This window comes from Podarcis filfolensis, assembly GCF_964270895.1.
Source record: "Podarcis filfolensis genome assembly, chromosome: 6".
NCBI lineage: Eukaryota > Metazoa > Chordata > Lepidosauria > Squamata > Lacertidae > Podarcis > Podarcis filfolensis.
The window spans coordinates 19,236,718-19,259,261 of NC_139609.1; the positions used below are offsets into that span (position 1 = coordinate 19,236,718).

The 22,544-nt window shown below is 43.9% G+C and overlaps 1 protein-coding gene across 12 annotated transcripts in view; it reads right to left on the minus strand.

Moving 5' to 3' along the window:
- Positions 1–8,068: 8,068 nt before the first annotated feature.
- Positions 8,069–22,544, minus strand: part of LOC310765433 (uncharacterized protein) — a 39,255-nt gene continuing 24,779 nt past the window's right edge. For 3 of the 12 annotated variants that reach the window (XR_014549568.1, XR_014549569.1, XR_014549570.1), the window contains one exon: positions 16,664–16,723. The gene's annotated coding sequence lies outside the window, so the exon portion shown is untranslated. Of the gene's footprint in view, positions 8,525–10,286; positions 12,281–13,751; positions 16,724–20,570; positions 21,143–22,544 lie in introns of those variants that run through there. The other 9 variants (XR_014549562.1, XR_014549561.1, XR_014549563.1 and 6 more) reach the window with 9 other exon arrangements.

The window sequence follows — 22,544 nt, forward strand, 5'->3', positions numbered from 1 at the left end:
CTCCAGAAGCAGCTTAGTCATGCTGGCCACATGACTCGGAAGCTGTACGCCGGCTCCCTCGGCCAATAAAGCGAGATGAGCGCTGCAACCCCAGAGTCGGTCACGACTGGACCTAATGGTCAGGGGTCCCTTTACCTTTTACCTGCTCTGGAGACAGCAAAACCTGATAGTTTGTTCTGTTCTTGAGATGCAGTGCCAGTAAATTTTTTCATACATCAAATTTGTAAAGTAAGCAGGAATGTTATATGCATCTTAACAGGTGCTGCCTAACATGTATCCGTCACCACAAGGTTGATGACAACACTGCAACAGCTATTGCTAAGAAATGTACAGGTAACATGACCAGAAGGGAAATGCCAAGAGTAAAAGAGCAAGAGATCATTCTATGATTTGGGCCTTCAAGAGGAATGGTTTACACCAGTGGTAGTGAATGTGGTCCCCTCCATATGTTTCTGAAGTACAGTTCCCACCATCCCTGGCTCATGAGTTCACAAGGGCATAAATATTTCCTAGGTCATGATTTCTGCAGTTGGCATAATTTGGTGGAGTACTCTGTGGAACAGAAATCCCACCTTGGCCAAGCTGCAGCTGCAGCTGCTGCTGCTGCTGCTTCTTCTTCTTCTTCTTCTTCTTCTTCTTCTTCTTCTTCTTCTTCTTCTTCTTCGGATCTCGGGCTGGGATAAACAACAACAATAAAAAACCCTCTTTGTCAAGTGAGTTCTGAGGTTTACTTACTCCCATACAGGGGTGCCAACTTGAATAAAATATGGGGGGGGCAGGTAAGCCCCACTCGGCATAATCAATCGCATAACACAGTTAAATGTTTTATTGAGAGGGGCAAAGACTCCTTGGCCCCTGGGAATTGACTCCTATGCTCCCATACTGGTAACTGGCTAGAGTGACCAGACTGATACAAGAATGGCTAACTGGTAAGCCTGTCTGTCAAAAGCTCACCATTCCCACCGAGTCATGATTGGAAAAAGCTGGTGAAGTTAAATATTTAAGCCTAGGCCCATCTGCCCCTGTGCCTACAGACAAGAAGAGACCAGTTGCATTTCTCGAGGGAAGCAATGTGGTAGGTACCATCTATTCATGGGAATCAATGACAATAACATTTCAAAGGACAAACAATCCCTGTTTCTTACATGCTCCCTCCGTAGGACAGCACCTAGACTAGGGTGTAAAATATCTGCTGTGTGGTGATTGTCAGTTCATTCTGGATATAAAGTGTGGTTAGAATAATGCCTCTGTTGGTACACATGCCAGTAGCCGCATCGTTGCTCTCCTGTTCAACCTCAGAGCTGACATATGTCAGAGGAACAGCTACTGTTCTGTCTCTGACTAATAGGAAAGTGGTTCCTGGGGGAGCAGTTAAAGACAAAACCAAACCCTGTAAGGCCAATAATAGTCTTGTTCACAGAAATCTTATCTTTTCGGATCCCATTAACATTTTGTCACATCTCCCCACATGATCACAACACAAGCCCCACCTCCTGATCCCTCCTGACCCAAGGCATCTTTCCTTGTCTGCAAAGGCTTTTCTGTGGGATTGTGCCTCTCAACTCCCATGCCCAGAAAACTGCGTGGCTGAGATCCATGATCTACGTGCAAGATATGTCGCTTCTGGGAGTGTCACGTTCTTGGAGCACACAAAGTGTATTGCATTGTACTATGGAAAACACAAAGCCTTTCTACAAGAAGTGTAGAATGGACTCCAGAATCTAGCCTTCAGAAAGTCTCATTTGAATAACAGCAAGCTTCTATCCCTTATTGGCTGGAAAAAATAGGCTTGAAAGATCCCCAGCTGAAATCTCTAAAGCTGGTGGCGTGTATGTCAAGATGTCAAGAGGTTATCCATGTGGCCTCAGTAAAATGTATAGCTCTTTCTCCCCTTCCTCGCTACGAAAACCAGAACCAATTGTGCAAGGTAACAAAATACCTGGGGCAGTCTCATATTTTGAGCTAGAACTGAGAAAGGCTTGGTTTACTCTGTGCCGAATCCAAAAACCTAATGGGGGAGTGCTGATGCTATGAGTCTTTCCACTTTATGCTTTGCCTCTCTATGTCTTATATGCTTTGCCTCTCTATATGTCTTATACCCCACTGTCTCCAGCAACCTCCATTCCAAGGAAGCCAAACCTGAGGCACGCACTGGCACCCCTGAAATCTTACTGCTTGGAGATTGCAGTGTGTGCAGAAATAATCGATAAAAATTGTTCAGTATAAGGGATCTTTGAAAATGTAGCTTTAATACAAAGGGTCTGGGAATTCAGGTTGAGAAGATCTGTATTTTTAAAAAAATAAAATCCTTGTATTAATTATAACAGCCCTATGAAGTACCGTATTTTTCGCTCTATAAGATGCACCAGACCACAAGACGCACCTAGTTTTTGGAGGAGGAAAACAAGAAAAAAAATATTCTGAATCCCAGAAGCCAGAACAGCAAGAGGGATCGCTGAGCAGCAATCCCTCTTGCTGTTCTGGCTTCTGGGATAGCTGCGCAGCCTGCATTTGCTCCATAAGACGCACACACATTTCCCCTTACTTTTTAGGAGGGAAAAAGTGAGTCTTACAGAGCAAAAAATATGGTAAATCACAAATATCCAGACTTGATTGCTAACATTTTGGTGTAAAAATGAAGTAATGCTGTCAGTTTCCTGAAGACTTTTCTTCTGGAGAAAAAGCAGGGAAATTTAAAATAAAAATAATTGGACATTTGACCTGTTTTTTAACAAGCAACATACCGTACTTCCCACACCAAACTATTGTTGTTGTTGTTAAAAATATTAACGATTTCTTAGTTTACAAAAATAGGCGTACTGTCTCTTTTTTCAAGTTGTGTTTTCTACAGATCAGTTTCATTTGTTGTGAGACATTAGTGTTGCATACAGTATTAGGTTGGGAATAAAAGAGGGGGGTTGAGGGGGAGGTTGGGGTGGGGTGGTAATGGTACATCAAACTATTATTAGCATTTTTATTTTTTTATTTTGCATTCTCCATCTAAATCTCTCTTACCTTGAGACTTTACTGTATTCCTAAGGGGTCTGATGTATTTATGAAGCACCAAAGCTCAGGGCTTGAGCCCATGAAGGAGGTCCCAGGCTCACCCCTTACCCTCTCCTGGAAGGTTTGCTTGAGGACCTCATCCCTTGAGGACCACATCCCTTGAGGACCACATCCAGCCAGTGTAGACAAAACTACTTCAGATGGACCAACGGTCCGACTTTGTATAAGACAGCTTTCTATAAATAACTACATTTCACATTGTTACAGCTTCATCCTAAGCATAAGGGTGATTTCTGAACCCTTTCTGTGAGGGTATGCCGCTCTCAATTTTCATATTATCTCCTACTGAAATAACAAGTGACTCTTTGCACTGAGCAAAAATAACCAAGAAGAGGGATCAGTCAAGACATTAACTGCCTCTCTGGATTTTTTTTTTAAAAAAACTAAACTAAACTGGAACAACAATTATTGCTAATAATAATTAGATGTAGGAAATATGTTGCTTGTCAAAATAACAGGTCAAATCTCCAATTACCCTTTTTAAAAAATCCACTGCTCGTTCTTAAGAAGAAGCCTTCTGAAAACTGACAATGTTACTTCATTTTTACACCAAAATCTTAACAGCCGAATGCGGATATTCATTATTTAGTTCATAGGGCTGTTGTGGGGATTAATATAAGGATTCTATACTAACAATTAAAAGCATTGCCTTTTAAAGAATCCTTTCAAATATAATTAGCAGTAATGTCGTATAGGGCCAAGGTATGCTTTTGATGACTAGTCTCATGTAGGCAAGCTTCTATCCTGTCATCTAATAAATTTGATAGAATCAAAACTTTGCTGTCGACATGCCTTGCCTGTCTCTCTTCCCCTCTTTGCCTGTCTTTGAGCTTCTGTTTTCTCTGCTGTCCCTTCTTATTTCTTAAGACACTTCTTAGCTGCCGGTTAGATGTTAGTGCCAAGTGACATGCACAGCCTTAAAAACAAATAATTTATTCTGAAGGTTGGCCATTCCGTCGCATGTTGTGTTGGGCGGATGCTGAATTGGAGATGTTCTTTCCCGTGACGTCGCCACCGTTCAGTTATCTTTTAGAACACAAATGATGCTTAGCCTCTTCTTAAAGCGTCCATTCCTCCTCCTTAGACAAAAATGGAGAAACTTTTGTGTTGTAGCTTCTGCTTGCTCATTATCCAGGGGTGGTGTTGGGGGCCATAAATGGCACTTTCATCTTTCTCCTGACAGCCACATCTGAAGTAAGCAAGAGATCTAACTGGTCTCCTGCTAGCTGCCATTCCCACTCATGTTTCTATGGAGAGAGATGTCAGCCCGGGTAAAGCTGGTTCCTGAGCGGTGCAGGAGTCCATAAAAAAAGGTTAAGAAAGACACACACCCCAATCGCCTCCGCTGGTGGGCAGGTTCCTCCTTTGTTCTTTTTCTATCCAAAGGAGAGCTTTCTGGGTGTTTTGATTATGAAAGGTAAGTGCTGTGCTGGAAAGCTGAGTCGATCTCAAGCAACATCTTGAAAAGGAAGACGAGCAGAAAGCTGGTAAGTTTGCTTTTGTGCCCCTTTGCTTTGGTGGGGGCAGGTCTCCCAGGACCATACTACACGTAGCTTTGCCTTTAACTGCAGAATAGTTGGGGTTTTTTTTTGTTATTGTACAAATGGCCAGCAAAGAAGCAGACTCTCCAAGTGTCCCTATTTTCCACGGACATTCCCAGATTTACATACAGAAGCCGTACCGGTTTCTGATTTGATCCCGTAACGTCCCACTTTACTTAGGACGTTCCTAATTTAATCAGAGAATTGTTGGGGAGTGAAATACACTTGGAGTCCTGCAGTGATTTCATGCTCTTTATTGCAGCTTGTACAACAGTGATTAAATTTCCCCCCAAACCTCAGGCTTTTATATACATTATTTACACAATGAGTCCCGTCTGATTGGCTGATTCTGCTTCCCTCCTGAAGCCTGATTGGTCTTCTCCTGCAAGCCAATCAGTTGTTGCATTCTACGATCCTACCAGCCTAATAGGCTAATTAACTTCCTCCTGGAGCCTGATTGGTCTTCTCCTGCAAGCCAATCAGTTGTTGCATTCTAGGATCCTACCTGCCTATTGTTCTAGAATCCAAGCTTAGTATATAACAGGGAGTATGGAGTTATGTGACCCCCGAGCCAAGGAGATAACTATACAATCTTCCTGTAATTAAGGGCTCAGCTAGGCAAATCTTCAGAATTATTATTATTATTTTATTTATTGTTATTTTTTAAAATTTGTATACAAATTTTTATTTATTAAAACTGTATACGTCACCTGACGATCACAGAGCAGTTCGCAATATAAAGAAGCCACATGAGAACACAAAATATATAATAAAACAAGTACAAAACACACCAATAACTCATTATCCACAAGAGCCATAGAATGTCCAATCAGCCAAAGGCCTGGCTAAAGAGAAATGTTTTTGTCTGTTGCCTAAAGATATGTAACAAAGACTTCTGGCAAGCCTCCCTAGGAAGAACATTCCACAAAAGGGGAGCCACTGCAGAAAAGGCCCATTCTTGTGTTGCCACCCTCTGGGCCTCCTGCGTAGTGGGCACATGAAGAATGGTCTCGGAGGATGATCACAGGGTCTGGGTCAGTTCATATGGGGAGAGGTAGTCCATTAGTGCTGGGAAAACTCAGGAGGCATCCTAACTCAGTAACTATACCCAACTGTTTGGTCAAAGGCTGCGGGGTTTTTTTTAACTAGCCTCAGAGTCTACTAGCTTGCATTTGTATCCTGCCTGTAATGTAGAAGGTTTCCTCATCTCTATGGGCTTCCCTGGAAAACAGAAGTTACTCCCCTCTTCAAACAGAAACAACAGAGCATGTGCTTCTCCAGCGCCTATATTATAGAGACATCTGTATTAGCCTCATCTCTCCACTACTCCATAAGTACCCAGGATGCACAGGACAATTCTATACCTCCCTGCAACTTTCATACACCAACCATGCTACAACATACAATGTTGCCAGGTTCTGCATAGCAGCCTTCAAAATTCATCAGTTGATGACCTGCGCCACAAACTAGATTTAATGAATACTCATATCAGAGTGCTTTGTAAATTTCTTTGTAAATTGATAGTCATAACCTTTTATATACTAACCTTTTATGCTCTTCCTTATTCGTTTAATGCTCCTAACCCTTCTTTTAGATTATTTTAGCTTCTTTTAGTTTCTTATAGTCTTTAACATATACTTTCTGTTTTAATAACATTAGATTTCCAAAACGTTTTATAGATTTTAAATGATTGTACCTCACCCTATTTATGCTGGTCTATGACCGTAATAAAGATCTGATTGATACTCCCCTCTTAGCAGCTAGTAATTTTGTTTGTTTGCTCTGCAGACAAGTAACCTTTGTGGGCTTTTTTCTAAGGCTGAAGCGAGGTCAGCTCTAATGGTGTTCATTGCTTAAAACCAAGCAGCTCTTGCCCCGGCTTACCCCCAGGAGTAGGGCACACATGCCGCCCCGGGCACCCGAGCAGCTAGCTACGCTGTTGTGGGTCCCCTTGGGTATGTAAGTTCAATGCATTTGGAAAGAAAAGTTTCAGGGAGGGAGAGGATCCTGCTTCAGGCAGGGCTGGTAAATTACCTTCCCACAGCAGGGGTTTCAGCTTGCAGTCACCTGAGATGTTCTGCTTACCTTGGACAATGCAGGTAAGATATGGGAGTGTTTCATTGTAGGAGCTCCCTCCCTCCCTGGTTAGCTGGCTTTAGGAGGAAGCCTGAGATGCCATAATACTAGAATGTGGGGTTGCCCAGTAAGTAGGAAGGACCTCTTCCTGAAACCTCGGCTGCCAGTCACAGTACAGGTAAAAGGACAGTTAAGTCTGGCTTCTGCCCTGGTGTCCCATTGTGCCAGAAGCGGTTTAGTCCTGCTGGCCACATGACCCAGAAAGCTGTCTCTGAACAAACACCAGCTCCCTCGGCCTGAAGCAAGATGAGCTTTTGACTGGACTTAACCATCCAGGGGTCCTTTACCTTTACCTACAATAATAATAATAATAATAATAATAATAATAATAATAATAATAATTCATCCTGTGAGTGATTAGTGGTTAAAAGTGATACACAGCCTAAGGCAGATTTGCAATTCTGATCTCATTGTTTTCCGTTATTAGGCACCGTTAGAGCTTAACCAACAAATGATACATTCTATTTGCATTTGGCGCAGAAGACTCATTACAAGAAGACACCGTCTCTGTCCCGAGGATTTGATATGCTGCTGGGTTAGTTAGCCCAAACTCATTGTCATTCACTCCGAAGCAAAGGATATTGTTACCTTACATAGAAGTTTTGCCATCTGATTATTTATTTTATTTCTGGAGTCGCCTTTTAAAAGGTCAGTTCCCATGTGAACAGAGATTTGTGGGGCTTTAAAAATGTCTATAGATTTTACAAACGTGCCTCATGAGTGATAAGAAGCAAATGTGCATAGGTAGTTCTAGTACAAGCCAGCACCAGTCCCCAAAAGCACTTGCACACACAAAGGCCAATTCTTGCCAGCCAGAAACCTCCTAGCGACCTTCCCAGTAAACTCTCAACTCAAAGGTTATTTTCATTACTCTCTTCCAGTGTCATACTGCAAAAACTACATCCTCTGCTTCTACCTAGGCACATATTCCAGTAGCTTGGAGTAGCCTTCTGCAATCAAAACCAGTAATTCAGACTTAACAGCCCATTAGGTGACAGGCTATATGCAAAAACCTAGCTGCAGATGGCCATTTAATATAACCAAAAAGCAGGGGCATTGCTAAGTACTTAAGGGAGATGGGACTAGGCATGGGGGATAAATTCAGCTCAGATTGCATTTAAAGGCAAAACTACCTAATAGCAAGGGACGCGGATGGTGCTGTAGGTTAAACCACAGAGCCTAGGACTTGCCGATCAGAAGGTCGGCGGTTCGAATCCCCACGACGGGGTGAGCTCCCATTGCTCGGTCCCTGCTCCTGCCAACCTAGCAGTTTGAAAGCACGTCAAAGTGCAAGTAGGTAAATAGGTACTGCTCCGGCAGGAAGGTGTTTCCGTGCACTGCTCTGGATCACCAGAAGCGGCTTAGTCTTGCTGGCCACGGCCCGAAAGTTGTACGCCGGCTCCCTCGGCTAATAAAGCGAGATGAACGCCGCAACCCCAGAGTTGTCTGCGACTGGACCTAATGGTCAGGGGTCCCTTTACCTTTTACCTAATTGCAATTTCCAAATTTCATGCTAAGAAATGAAACACAGCTTTCCTTCAAAATCTGCTCTTCTCTGAATGCAATGTCTCCAGTCAAGAGAGACACCAAAATTGTCAGTGTCTCCCATCCCTATTTGAGGTGCAGGCCCCCCAGGCCTTTCTCTCTGGCCCTTGAGACCCCCCCCCAGTCACACCCTGCTCTTCCCAGGTCATGCCGCAGTTTACCAGGCTCTGCTTTGCATCTTGATATGTTGGTTTCGCCTGGCTGGAATGTGTCCTCTGAAAATGCCTTTTGCTTGCCTGGATGAAAAATAAAGAGGGGCGTGTGAAGGAACTAGCCTATGGTATAAAGGTAAAATTTACATACATGGCTCTGGCCAGTTTTGCCTGTGGCCCTGCCCATCACTAGTACATCACTCCTGGAAGGTTGGCCAGAAGGGGATGTGGCCCTTACACTGAACAAGGTTTGACCTCCTTCCCCCATTTTATAGTATCCATGGGCTTGTTTACCTACTCACCCAGCCCAATGATTCTCATTGTATAGTGAAGGCGCATGCTGCCTCTGCTCCACATGGAGGTTGCATAAAAGTAGCCTCTCATTTGTAAGAGAGACATTGTTTGGAGTATTTCTCTGAGAAGGGTCACAATGTATAGATGGATATTCTTTCAGATGCTTTGAATGCTATAGTATCAGTACTGTCCGAACAGTTGTCTGAGGGGAAAACATCATGTCAACCGGGCCTGTGCCATATGTTATAGAATAATAGAACTGTAGAATGGGAAGGGACCACAAGGGTCATTTAGTCCAATACAACCTTGAGATTAAGAGTCTCATGCTCTACTGACTGAGCTATCCTAGCATGTTATGTTATGTTATGTTATGTTATGTTAGTTATGCACAGCGGCTTTTCTTGGTAAAATATGAGGTACCCATACATTGCTAAAAAGTGCTATAGTGGCAGCACAGGATGGGTGCCATTAGCAGCAAAACAAGTGCTGCCTCCTGGTGAGTGCTGTCAGGACTTTTCCCCAGCCAGAACTCACCGGAACCCAGTGCTGGCACCTCTCAGGTGGGCACCATTGCTGTGATGAGAGAACAAAGGAGGTTTTCGTGGTGAGTTTCGGCATCTTTTTTTCTAGAAAAATAGCAGTGAGAGTGTTGGTTCAAGCTGGGAAACGGTATAAACAGGGAAACCTTGGATGCCAAGATCCAAGTTAGGGGCAAGCACTCTTTGATGAGAGAACCCATAAGAGATATTTAATATCTCAAAATATGTAGGAAACACAGGCTGTTGGACCTTTAAAATATGCCTTTGTGAGTTCCAAAACCTCCCTCTTCCCCTAGCAAAGAAAAAGACCACACGCTTGGTAAGTTAAAAATGGTTTTCAAAGTAGTGAAAGTTCTTAAATTATTGGCATAGGAACTTAAGAGTGGCTTGTGAGAGCCAGGCATCTTCACACACTTAGCTCCTCGGGTAGACTGGGAGAGAACAATAGTTCCTAGTTACCTAGTTCCTCCCAAGGTGAGGGGAAGTGGACATAGCTAAGCCTGGCAGATCAGCTTACTCTATGGTATTAACCCCTTCATGTGTTAATTAGACTTAAACATGTTGGTTATATGAGGCTGGTTATTCCACAAAGAGGACTCAAGGGCCTTGGGGAAAGTTTTCTTTGTCAGTGGACCCTGGCAGGTTTACATGGTAAAACAATGAACAGAGTGGTGATACAGTGACTACTGCAATCAACGCAAGATTATATCACCAAGGCAATTGTCTGTAAACAAACAATAAATGTTCATAAGAATGGCAAAAGTAGTTTCTTTCCCAAATAGGTTTTATCTTAAACAATAGCAAATGCAGTAAATGAATAGTTCACTAGGACAGATCCTGAAGCTGAGGCTCCAATACTTTGGCCACCTCATGAGAAGAGAAAACTCCCTGGAAAAGACCCTGATGTTGGGAAAGATTGAGGACACAAGGAGAAGGGGACGACAGAGTACGAGATGATTGGACAGTGTTCTTGAAGCTACCAGCATGAGTTTGATCAACCTGCGGGAGGCAGTGGAAGACAGAAGTGCCTGGCGTGCTCTGGTCCATGGGGTCACGAAGGGTTGGACATGACTAAATGACTAAACAACAACAATATATCAGTGGTTCAGTGCTGGTTGTGGAAATCAAAATGGTGGCTAGAGCCAGCTGCCTGGCACTAAAAAAGCTAGGGAAGGCATTGGCTGTGGGCCCTGTCAGGGTAGTGGATCTGGGCCACTGATTCTGCCCAAGGATCTCAAGTGCTGATGCCACGACTGTATCCGTCCACAATGTTGAGAATATTATTGGACTGGGTAAGTGTCTAAATCAGCCCTCTGGCAGATCCATTCCATGAAGTACTGAGCAGTTTGGCTGGATGAATGCAATGTGTCCAAGACATTAAACTTTCCAGTGTGGGTGGGCCTCTTTAAGCATAAAGCCTGTTATTTCCAGCACTCCCAGAACACAGAGGTGGATCCCTGTGTTAACTTTTCAGGCAGTTAAAATGCTTTAAAAAAATTATTGCTGTACAGAGAGAACAATTATTTCCCCTCCTCTACTGTTACCTTATTAAGTATCTGAAAATGGTCAACATATATCCCCCTTTAATCATCTGTTCCATAGGACAGACATACCCAGTGCCTCAAGATTTCCTCATAAGATTTGTCTCCTCATCTGCTTTGTTGAATATCAAGGTTCCCCTGCCCTCCCAAGTTTAGGTCTTTGTAAAGGGAATGAGAGTAGAAAGTGTTGGGCTCTTTCCACAGATTTAGCTGGCCGACAGCAAGATTCCGTTTTCAACCACCAGCATTATAGGCAAGGATTTTTATTGTTACGCAAAGAGTTGATCATCTAGTCCAACTGCCTGTGATGCAGAGATATACAGCTGTTCCATGCGGGGATTGAACCTGCAACCTTAGTGCTATCAGTACCATGCTCTAACCAACTCTACTATCCAGGCAGTAAAAGGACAATTTCAGCAGTTGAGGAGGGTTCAGACCAGGGCCAAGGAAGAGTGGATATTGCCCAGGGAGAATACCAAGGGCTGAATGGAGAAGCCTGGAGATTCTTCATTCTTGTTCTAACCTCCAGTGGTGGCTGATGCCCATTAGGACTGGTAGGGCCGGGGCAGAAGGCAGAGAGACCAGAAGTGCAGCCACACACATGTCCAAGTTTTTGTAAGGAAGAAGGCAGGCAGGTAGGGGCTTGCTGAGCACAGGCTGAGGTTGGCGGGCCAGTGCCCCATTTGCCTTCCTCTGCTAACCACTACACCACACTTGCTTTGATAGGCAATGATTTAACAAACGCATTTCTCAAAGCACATGAACAGTTTTCTCACAACACAGAAGTTGGGAATCACTACTGTAGGATAGGGAGGTATAACCAGGGCATCTTTTTCCAGTCGGAACTCAGTTCCAGCATCTCCCAGGTGGGCACCATTGCCATTACAAGAGAACAAGGGAGGCTTGCATGGTGAGTTCCGGCACCTTTTCTTCCAGAAAAATAGCACTGGGTATAACCTATAAGCCACCATCTTTGTCATTGTCCAGATTGCTTCCACCTGCTCTTCTAAGGTTACAGGGTTAAATTAGCTGGCGACTGGAGTCATTATCAGGTGTACACTTGCATTTTAATGAAGGTTTCCATCTCACTTATTTGCAGGATTGAAAGAGTGAAAAAGGCAAAGCAAATAGTTGTTGCTGTGTCGCAGGCAGGGTAGCATTAATTTTTTTTTTAACAGAGGGAAAACAGGTAAAGCAGGATTAGAGGCTGGGAAACAAATTAAGAGGCAATAAAAAAGAGATCGAGGAAAGTTTGAGTTGCCGCGCCGCTCAGCAGAGGTGGGACTGGGAAAAGGGCACGTTGGTTTGGTTTGCAAGGTGTCCTGGAATCCTTTTTCAGGAGGTGTAGACAGAGAGGTCATGCAAGTCGTTAACTGCATGGAAGAAAATGGGAAGCATCATTGTGGAGTACTCACCACTTTTAACTGCTGGAAGGTGTGCCCTGAATCTGTCAGCAAGATTTCAGTCTGTGTTTTTCAGATGAAACAGTACAGCAAAACAGATCAAACTTCACTTATTTTTGTCTGGTCCCCCCCACCCTCATTCCCTGCAGGAAATGACAAGCTCATTTTACATGTGTGTTGTTTTTTTTTAAAAAAATTAACATTTCCCCATGCCCCTGTATAATTTAGCTTTCCCTGTTAATTGAAGTTTTCATCTTAGAAAAAACAACCCCACAACTATTAAATAGGATTATCACCTTTTCATTCTAATATTCTTTCTAAACAGCCTATACATATCCCTGTCTCCTTTATAATATGGTTTTGATCACGTTCAGGATGCAAAATACCCACTTTTCTTAACCATCCTATGGCCATGTGAAGCCACTCTTAGGCTGAAATCCTGTATAAGCATACTTGGGAGTAAGGCCTGATGAAGTCAGAAGGGCTTGCTTCTGAGTACACGTCTAATATTGCACTAGTCCTATTCAGGTATTGGGTTTATGAGTGAAACAACACGTTATGGACTGTGCCACGTAGCCCCGCCTCCCAAATGAGGAATGCCTTCTGTTCTCTATGCGTAGAGGGCAAGTGTCTGTAGGAAGAGGGCATTTCCATATACGAGTCCTTCACGCAGACATTTCTGCTGTACATGCAGACACAGGGGGCAGGGATCTACTCAGTGAATGGACTACTCAGCATGGCTCCTTTCCTTGGTTCCATGTTGCTTTTACTCTTATGTATAAATGCCTGAATAGGACTGCCACTTTGGGTGGTGGTATCCCCACCCCTGCCACCACTGCTGGGGCCACATGACTCCAGTAAGCGAGGCCGCAGGTGGCAAAATGTGTATTTCTACATGCTAAGTGTACAGAAATCAATCAATAGATCCAGTGGCTAATCATGCAGGATCTAGGTGTCTTTTCACAGGGGAGCAATTCTGGTGGAGGAATATATTGCATTTCCCCAAATGCTTTCCACAACTATTTATAGCCGAGAGTCTTTTCTTGTTGGTTGTACTATGTGGCTGAGATGGGCCACGGCTGGCTAGCAGCTTTTTCATCACGTCGAAACACCCAACTTTCTGCACCCAACACTAGCAAGTTTAAATTAACTTTGTCCTCTCCCATCACCAGTGTCTTCAGGGGCCAGGTACACCATAGGGAAGGTGGGGGGAACCTTTGGTCTCCAGAGATTGCTGAACCACCGCACCCATCGCCCTTGGATGTTGTAGTTCAGTGACAAAGGTTCCCCAATCCTGTCACAGGATTACAGGAAAACAGCCTCCTGCCAGGTTAGATGATTTTTCCATCTGGCATAGGATCGTTGGTAGCATTTCTCCAGGGGTCTCAAAAAGATACCTTTCCGATCATATGCTACCTGATCTTTTAAACCAGACATGCTGCAGTTTGAACCTGGGACCTTCTGTATGGAAAGCATAACCTCTATCACTGAAGCAACCTTCCCCCCCTTCACAGTGTACTACCACATTGCTTACACAGCTGCTCCCCTACAAAGGCACTTCTTGGCAATGCTGGCCTTAAAAAAACATCTTCTGCCAGCCCAGAAGTTCCCATCCAATCCAATTTGCATGCGAACAGCAGCATGCCTCTCCACTTTGCAGAATGTGGCTTGGATCCCTTGCAAAATGAGACAGAAATTTGCACCAAGCACCTTTGGAGCTTAGGATGAGATCACTTTGAAGGGTATCCTCTGCTATGACACCCTTGCCACAGATGCACTAATGCTGAATAAAGAGTAACATGCTGATAGCACCAATCTAAAACAGCAGAGGGCACTTGCTGAAACCTAAGGAGCATAAATGCTTTTCTTAAGGAAAGGAGCTCAAGTCTGACAGATAGTTTTCAGAACCGCAATGGCATTTATCACTGCATATCAAGGGTCTAGTTCCCTATTAGCTAACACCAGCTACAACATGTTGTCTATGTCTCTCTTTCTCTCTCACTATGTTTTTTTAATTCAGATTTTGCAGCTCATTGTTGGAGACCCTGAACATAGCTATGGTAAAACTGAAACTTTCTGATTCCAAGGCAATTGACTCAGTTGTGCTGCTGCTCATAAAATGAAACTTTCAAAATCCAGTTATCAAATGTTAGATGATAAAAAATATTTATAACTTACCTTTCCATTAAAATAATGCTCATAACACCTTGTTTTCATATGATTAAAACGTTAAAAAACAAAAGGTGACAGCAGATAAATTTCAGAAGCCAGTATGTCATGGAGATGAAAACCAAAAGCAATTCAACAGGTCCTGCTATTATATCTCCTCTTCATCTCCTCTTTTCCAGGCTAAACATACACAGCTCCCTCAACCATTCCTTTTAAGGCTTGGTTCGCTTGATCATCTTGGTTGCCCTCCTCTTCACCTGTTCCATCTTTTCAATATCCTTCTTAAATTGTGGTGCCCCAATCTGGACAAAATATTCCAGGTATGGTCTGACCAAGACAGAATAGAGTGGTACTATTACTTCCCTTGGTAGGGACACTATACTTCTGTTGATGCAGCCAAGAATTGCATTAGCTGCTTCTTCTTCTTTTTTTGCTACTGCAGCACACTGTTGACCCATGTTAAGCTGGTGGTCTACAAAAACCCCCTAGATCCCTTTCAAATGTACGGCTGCTCCAGTGGAGCAACACTGGAAGAGTGACAGTGATGCCAAGAATTGGGGTGGTGATGCCAAAGGGCATCTTGCTCAGTTGTCCTCTGCAGCCTGCAAATTTCACTGTCTTTGGCCTATACTTTGATTTTGGCATATACAGTGGTACCTCGGGTTACATATGCTTCAGGTTACATACGCTTCAGGTTACAGACTCTACTAACCCAGAAATATTACCTCGGGTTAAGAACTTTTGCTTCAGGATAAGAACAGAAATCGTGCAGCGCAGCAGCAGCAGCAGGAGGCCCCATTAGCTAAAGTGGTGCTTCAGGTTAAGAACAGTTTCAGGTTAAGAACAGACCTCCAGAATGAATTAAGTCCTTAACCCAAGGTACCACTGTACCCCTAAACCTCGCTGACCTTGTGGGTTTCATCCTGCTTTCCTCTATGTTCATTTAGCGATGATTCTAGCAATCAGCATTATTCTGGTTTCCTGCTCATTTCCTGCGATCTGCCATTTTAAAAACGATGGGCTCACCACCCTAGAAGTGAAGAAATGCTTAAGTCACTGGAAACGGATGAGAAGCCTGCAGCAAATCCTTGCAAATGCTGGTGTGGCACTCTGTGCTTGCAACTCTTGCTGATCCAATGTAAGCACAATGTGTGGGGAGGGGGTGGGGGAGAAAGAGGGAATATTTCATGTGGCTTTTCAAACGAGAGAGATGTCAGGGTGCTCTTTTCAAAGAGCAAATGAAAACTCTACAGAAGAGAGGTACGGCTCAAATACCTGGACAAGGTCCTTGATTTTTATTTTTTATTTTTACATCAGTTGTTTGATCGCACTGCGGGGCCAGATGAGATGCTGATGCTTGCGTCTCTGCAATGAAAAACATAATGTTAAATTGCCTTGTCTAATCAAGGAGGAGGCAAGGCCTTGCATGTATATTTAATGGCAAACAATCCCACTGAAGGGAAGGTGGATTATTTCCATAGACATATCCTTGCGGAAGGGCCAGCGCGGAGAAGTATTATCCTTAGCTGCCTCTGGCATCAGCAGCTCTGATCTCTCCAGATACCTTGAGAGAGAAGGTTGAATAATAATTACCCAGACCATTAAGGAAACAGCAGTTCCCTGCGAAAATCTTCGCTTTGAGTTTCCAGAATTGTCATCCTTCGTCTTGTTCAGCAACCAAATAAAAAAGGGCAGGATGTCCTCTTGGAACTGTGAACTGCCCTAGAAACTCAGCAACAATAACTTGACACCGTGCATGTCATCGCAACTGGTTATGCATGTCGGCTGTCAACATTGGATTGAACCAAGATGCATCAGTGTTGTTTATTCATTTTCTTGCATCGTTTGTCAAAGAAACGACAGCCAACTTCATTTCTTGCAGTATCATGTACATGCTGCTCCTATAAAGATAACGTTGTGTTTACAAAGGGTTAAAGACCCCGCCAATAGAAAACTCCAGAAGCTTTGTGTTTAAACTGGTAGTCCTATAGAGTGAGAGTCCCTAAGATGGTTGGATGCATCCTTTTGGCAACTCTGGCAGCCAAGCTGGTGTCAAACGTATCACTCTGCTTTCCTTTAGACCACGTATGTTAGGCCGGGTGTGGGTTCTTGTCATCTGGGCAGCCCACAGGCTCCATGCACTGCTTCTGTAATGCCGCTGACTCCGGTGTGGCTCTTCAGGGTGAACAACCTGTTAGCCTGGCATAGGCTGAGCTAATCTTGGACTGCCCATCCTTGGCCACCTGTTTCCCTCATGACTGTCCACAGTGAGAAGTCCAGCTTGGCCAAGTCCTCCAGTGTTCATGCAGCATTCCTGATGTTCAAGTGCATCAAGATCTGGAAAGGAAACAAAGATTGTTGAGTGAGGCTAGCATCTGGTTAAGGAAGGGTGTTTTCTCTCATCTGCTTGGGCTAGCTTCACTGAGGAACACCATGACTCAAGAGGACAACCATATAGGGCTCCCTGTTCTTCAATGCAGATCTCATCCCAAGGGCGAGATGGGTGGCTCCTGCATGGCAGATACAAACTGCACATATCTCCTTGCAGGTGCCAACCCTACCTTGAAACATACAGAGAGACCTTAGGCAGCAGATCATGCTGAGCGGCAGAGCATTGACTAGATACTGGAGGTCACTGTGGCCTGCCCTGTGCCCCATAAGTTAGTCTGTTGCCTACAAGTGCAGTGGAATATTCTGTTGAGCTTCTGTGTGTGAAAATTGGTGTGTGTGTGTGTGTGTGTGTGTGTGTACCATCTTGTTCTTTGCTTAAGGCAACAAAATGTCTCAGGACAGCCCTGCTCCCTGCATTTACATCACTTATCTTTGGAACTGTGGGAAGAGATGGACATATAAAGCTAGCCATGCCTCTTCTCTTAACTCTTAAAAAGAAATGAAGAGCCCTGCTGGATGCGGTCCATGACTCATCTAGTCCAGCATCCTGTACCCACAGTGCCTGACTAGGTGCCTGTGGGAAACCCAAAAGTATGGCATGAGTGTAAAAACATTCTCCCACTCAGAATTCCTAACATTCTTCTTTGGAATGTGCAGCAAATTAGTTCTTAGAATCAAAATATTCCAGAAGATCTGCTCTTGAAGGGTAGAGAGTAGGGGTTATGAGGAAAGTGTCCCTCCCTCTCTGACCCCAGTTCATTAAATGTGTACAGAATCCAGTCTTGGGCTAAAAGTGCCGGCATAAATAATAGGTCAAAATAATGCATCGAGGCATTGGAGGTTGACGGCCTTTGGAAAACAAATCAAGTGCCCTCCAGCCTTTCTGTATTAGATCTGAAAGAGATAATCCTCTTACTGTTCTGCTTCCTTCATTAGAGGAGATTTTTAAATATGAAATTTGAATCCTCTCTTAGCCACAGGAAAAGTGCTTTGCCTACTGACAGCTCACAGTTAATTGCGGCAACAGGGATGAAAGGATAGTGGTTTAATGATACCCCCCCCCCCGTTTGAAAGTGGCCACAATGGAGTTTGAAAAGAGATTATACGTTTATTTTTTAAGTTGGAGAGATGTATCTCCAAGCTTAATGTTTCCTGACTCATTTCAAGAAACGAAAGCTAAGAGAAGCTCGTAGAAGACGCAATTCCTAAGGAGCCACTTACAAAAATTGGCAGTGTCAAACCGCGGTCATTTTCTTCGTCAGGTCTTGGCTAAGTCGATGGAGAAAGTAACTTATCTCTGCTGTCTATGAGGTGGCAAGGCATTTTGTCAGTTGCAAAATGAGTGCGTTCTCCCTTAGCCACATCTGCTGCTCTGCTCTTTCTATTTATATAGCACCTACAACTAGGTGTTTTACAAATTAAAGACGGGAGAGAGCCCATGGCTCAGTGGCAGCGCATCTGCTTTCCATGCAAAAGCTCTCAAGCTCTGTCCCTGGCATCTACAGGTAGGGCTGGGGAAGATTCCCTGTCTGAAACCCTGGAGCAGGGGTCAACAAACTTTTTCAGCAGGGGGCCAGTCCACTGTCCCTCAGACCTTGTGGGGGGCCGGACTATATTTTTTTTTGGGGGGGAATGAACAAATTCCTATGCCCCACAAATAACCCAGAGATGCATTTTAAATAAAAGGACACATTCTACTCATGTAAAAACACACTGATTCCTGGACCGTCCATGGGCCAGATTTAGAAGGTGATTGGGCCGGATCCGGCCCCTGGGCCTTAGTTTGGCTACCCATGCCCTGGAGTGACTGCTGGTCACTATAGCCCAGTGGGTCCCAACATTTTCCCCACCCATGGACCACATGAACACTGCTGAGGGTCTTGAGGGACCATGTAATTATTTTTCTGCCCATTGTAACCACTGTAAATCTGCTGCGCTAGATACAGTGTGATTTTTGATTGTATTTTTAATTGTATTGCTGGTTTTCATTGTATTTTTATTGCTGCACTCTCCAGTTATGCTACTGCTATCTCCCAGTCTAACCTACCTCTCAGACTTGCTGTGAGTATAAAATGAAGGTAATGGGGGAGATAACCATGTATGCTGCCCTAAACTATAACAGAAAGGTGGAACATAAATAAAAGGTGGATAATATAGCAATACTGTGTCATTTAGTTAATGTTGCTGTTGTTAAAATTTATACCCCACCTTTCCACAAATGATAGATTAAAACAGTGGGGTTTTTTGTGGGATTTCTCAAGGGTATGCAGTACTGGCACCTCCCCCCAATTCTATTTATTTTATTTATTAAATTTATGTACCACCCTTCATCCCAAGATCTAAGGGCAGTTCACAGAATAAAATCCAAGATAAAGCACAAGAAAATAATTAAACCAAAACAATAACCTGCCTTCCCACTGATACATTTAAAAGGCTGTAGGATATTAATCAGCCAAAGACCTGGTTGAAGAGGACTGTTTTCACTCGGCACCTGAAAATATGTAATGAAGGTGTCAGGCGAACCTCCATGGGGAAAGCATTCCACAAACGGAACCATTACAGAAAAGGCCCTGTCTCATGTTGCTGTTGGGATATGAGTACTACGCAGCTGCGAACAAGCCGTTCGATGTTTACTTCACGTGATGGGTCTAACCGTGGGACAGGATGTTCCAGGCGATTTTCAGGGATTTGTTCTTTGTGTAACATGAGACCTTCCTGTTGCTTGTGTCAGGGAAGTCTGTTGCAGTTGCTCGGAGGAGACTGAGTGAGCAGACATGCTTTTTGTACAGTGCATAGTCAGGAATAAAGTAGAGATGAAATAGAATACTTTCTGACTGTTTTCTTTCTCCTGCTGCTATGCAAGGGGGAAGGGGGTGTGCACCTTTCATCAGGGAGGTGTCGCCTATCAAGATCTCCCTGGTCTGCCGGGATGCCAGCCAGGGTAGGTCACCAGCAAACAGGCCCTGACAAGGGGGGCCAGTTTCCAACAGTTGCCACCCTCTGGACTTCACGTGGAAGAGGCACACGAAGAAGGGCTTCAGATGATGAAGGGACAGTTTATCATGATGGGGAGAGGCTGTTCTAGAAGAAAAGCACTGGTTAAAAGTGTGGCACTTACCGTAACAACCTCATGGTGAGCGCCAGCACCATTTTTCCTTAGAAGGAAAGCACTGGATAAAATAATTAAGTGAAAGTTCCAGGACAGATGCAGCCTGGGAGATAGCTCTATTGGAAGAGGAGGGTTTCAGTAAGTGCTGAAAAGGCAAGAGATATGGCACCCGTCTAACATTAGTTCATAGTAAGTACCTGAACACAATCTCAACTTGCTAGCTGAGCAACTAGGATTTCATTTTCCTGCTAATAAGCTAATTCTACAAGTAGAACCTATAGGAAAATGTCCCAGTCTGGAGTGCTCTTCTTCAACCATGCCTCTTCTTGCATATTCTGACCCTGCCCTGCAACAGTCAGCTAGAATTCCTTGACTGCTCAGTCCCCATTGGGCTGTTTGGGGATTCCTCCCCCTTTCAAATATTAAAAAAAACACAAAACTTTTCCAAACTTTGGGGTTTCCACAAGCTTGTTGATACTTCCCTCCCATGCGTGAGATTTGCTGCTTTGGCTATATAAGCAACAACGCTCACTCACCTCTGAACATGATTAAGAGTGAAGGGGGCAAAATAAATTTTCATACTTCCCCCTCACCAACACACACATTGTTCCAGTTATTTCTCACAACCTGAATGCTTGAAAAGACTAAAGTTAACATTACAGAAGCAGAGATGGATGCTGCAAATAAACTTAGTGGTTTTTAATCCTGACCATCTCTCAACAGGAGGATTTAAAACTTGCATCACGTCAGTGCTCCAGAGTGAGATCCAACAGTTACTTCTGCCATTCGAAAAGTTTAAAAAACTCCTTGTTGCGTTTTTATATACAGCGTCGTTTGTTGGATTTGGTTTTAATGATCCAGTTTTTCCAGGCAATTTCTTTAACAACATTACAGTGCGGAAAGAGCAAGCGTTAAAGAGGTTCTGATGTGACAGACATTTGAAAGAATGTTTCCATCCTGGCTAAATTTCTAAGTGTCTATACATGGAGGCTTGAAATCAATAAAACTAGCTTCTGCATAAATTATTTCAAATGGGCTGTCTGTGTTAGAATCCTCAAAGACCGCGGTTGCCACAAATCCTTACGCTTAACTTCTCAGGGAGAAAGTATGCCATGCATTAAATACACGGGACCGTTTCCTCCTTTAAGAATAGCAACAGTGGCGGTATAAGCCATATTCCAAGTAGATCCATTGAAATCAGCGGCCCCTGGTGAGGATAGACAGTTTTCTATATTGCCTTTTCATCTGGAAGTTCCCTAGACAGCTCAAAATAAAATAAAATAGAATATAGTACATGAGAATAAAAATGCTTCATAGTAGCCTTCTTTAACATTAGGCTCTAGCAGGCTGTGACTGCAATGATAATTATTGTCTTTGATGATGTGGCATTGGAGCCAATCTAATATGGCTGAAGGAGTGTAGAAAGTGTTGTTCTTAAGTGCTGCTGCCATCTACAGAAAGTTTTTCCCACAACTGGTTTCCCTTCCACCCCCTATTGCCATGTTGTGTTGTGATAGCAATGGCCGCATGGTTTAATAGTCCAAAGACAGCGAGAGGTTGGAGTTATTGGAGGAAAACCGAGTAGCGGTCTATCCAACAATCAAGATGGCATTTCAAGTGGTCGTCAATTAATAAATGCATTCTGTGACACTGTTAAACCAAGGCAATGTTCCTTCATGTGCTTTAAAAAAATAATGCAAACAATAGCCGGTAAACCAGCATGCCTAATTGAACATGGCAATCATATTTCTAATTGAATGTTACTGTATAATTAGCAATGCCCCTTCAGGAATCAAGGGCAGCAGGTTGAATGAAGAGGAGGGAGGAGGTAAGCAGATAAGGAGGAAGACACCCAAAGCAGAAAACTGAGGTGTACGAGTAAGAACTAGGACCACCTTGACGTTTCAACCCAGACTGACGCAACTGAGACTGGTGAACAGTTTGCTCTAATCACAATGAGTTTTAGAATATCCCATGCTGATGCACATCACCCATGGAAATGGAGAACCCACACTCTGGCAGCAGTTCTCTGGGGTTTCAGCCAGGAGGCTTTCTCCCTACCAGGAGATGCTGGGAAATCAAAGCTGGAAGGGCCACTAAACTATGGCCCTTCTCCATAGATATCCCCCAATATATTGCATGTATGCTGCACACCAGGGTAGCTTGAGCAGCAAATGAAAAATGGCACTTGGCTGCTGTCCTTGTAAAATCCAGAAGATGCTTTGAATGGGGAATTTTACTTGCAATAGGACACAAGGTATTCAGTATTCTGGCTGTGATAGCAAATGCTGGTCAAATGTTTATGGTCACAACTTCTGCCAAGGTGCTGTCACCTGCTGTTGGAGAAGTGAAGTTGCATTCATACACTTTCACCTCCCCTTGCCACCCTCGCCCACCAGTGGCGTAGCAGTGTCGGCAGTGCCCAGATCAAGGCAAGGATTTTGCTCCCTAACCTCCTCGTGGGCATCGCACGGGAGTCAACAGGCGGACTTTGCTGTGCCTGTGTGGCAGCCACTCCTCACAGAGCTTGCCTGCTGGTTGCCGTGTTCACCCTCTCAGCAAAGTGAGCTCCCGGTGGGAGCAGCAGCTGGCGCACCTTGGCAGGCTTGACAGCATCCCAGCAGCGCCAGAGCTACAACATGGACACATGCTGGTAGG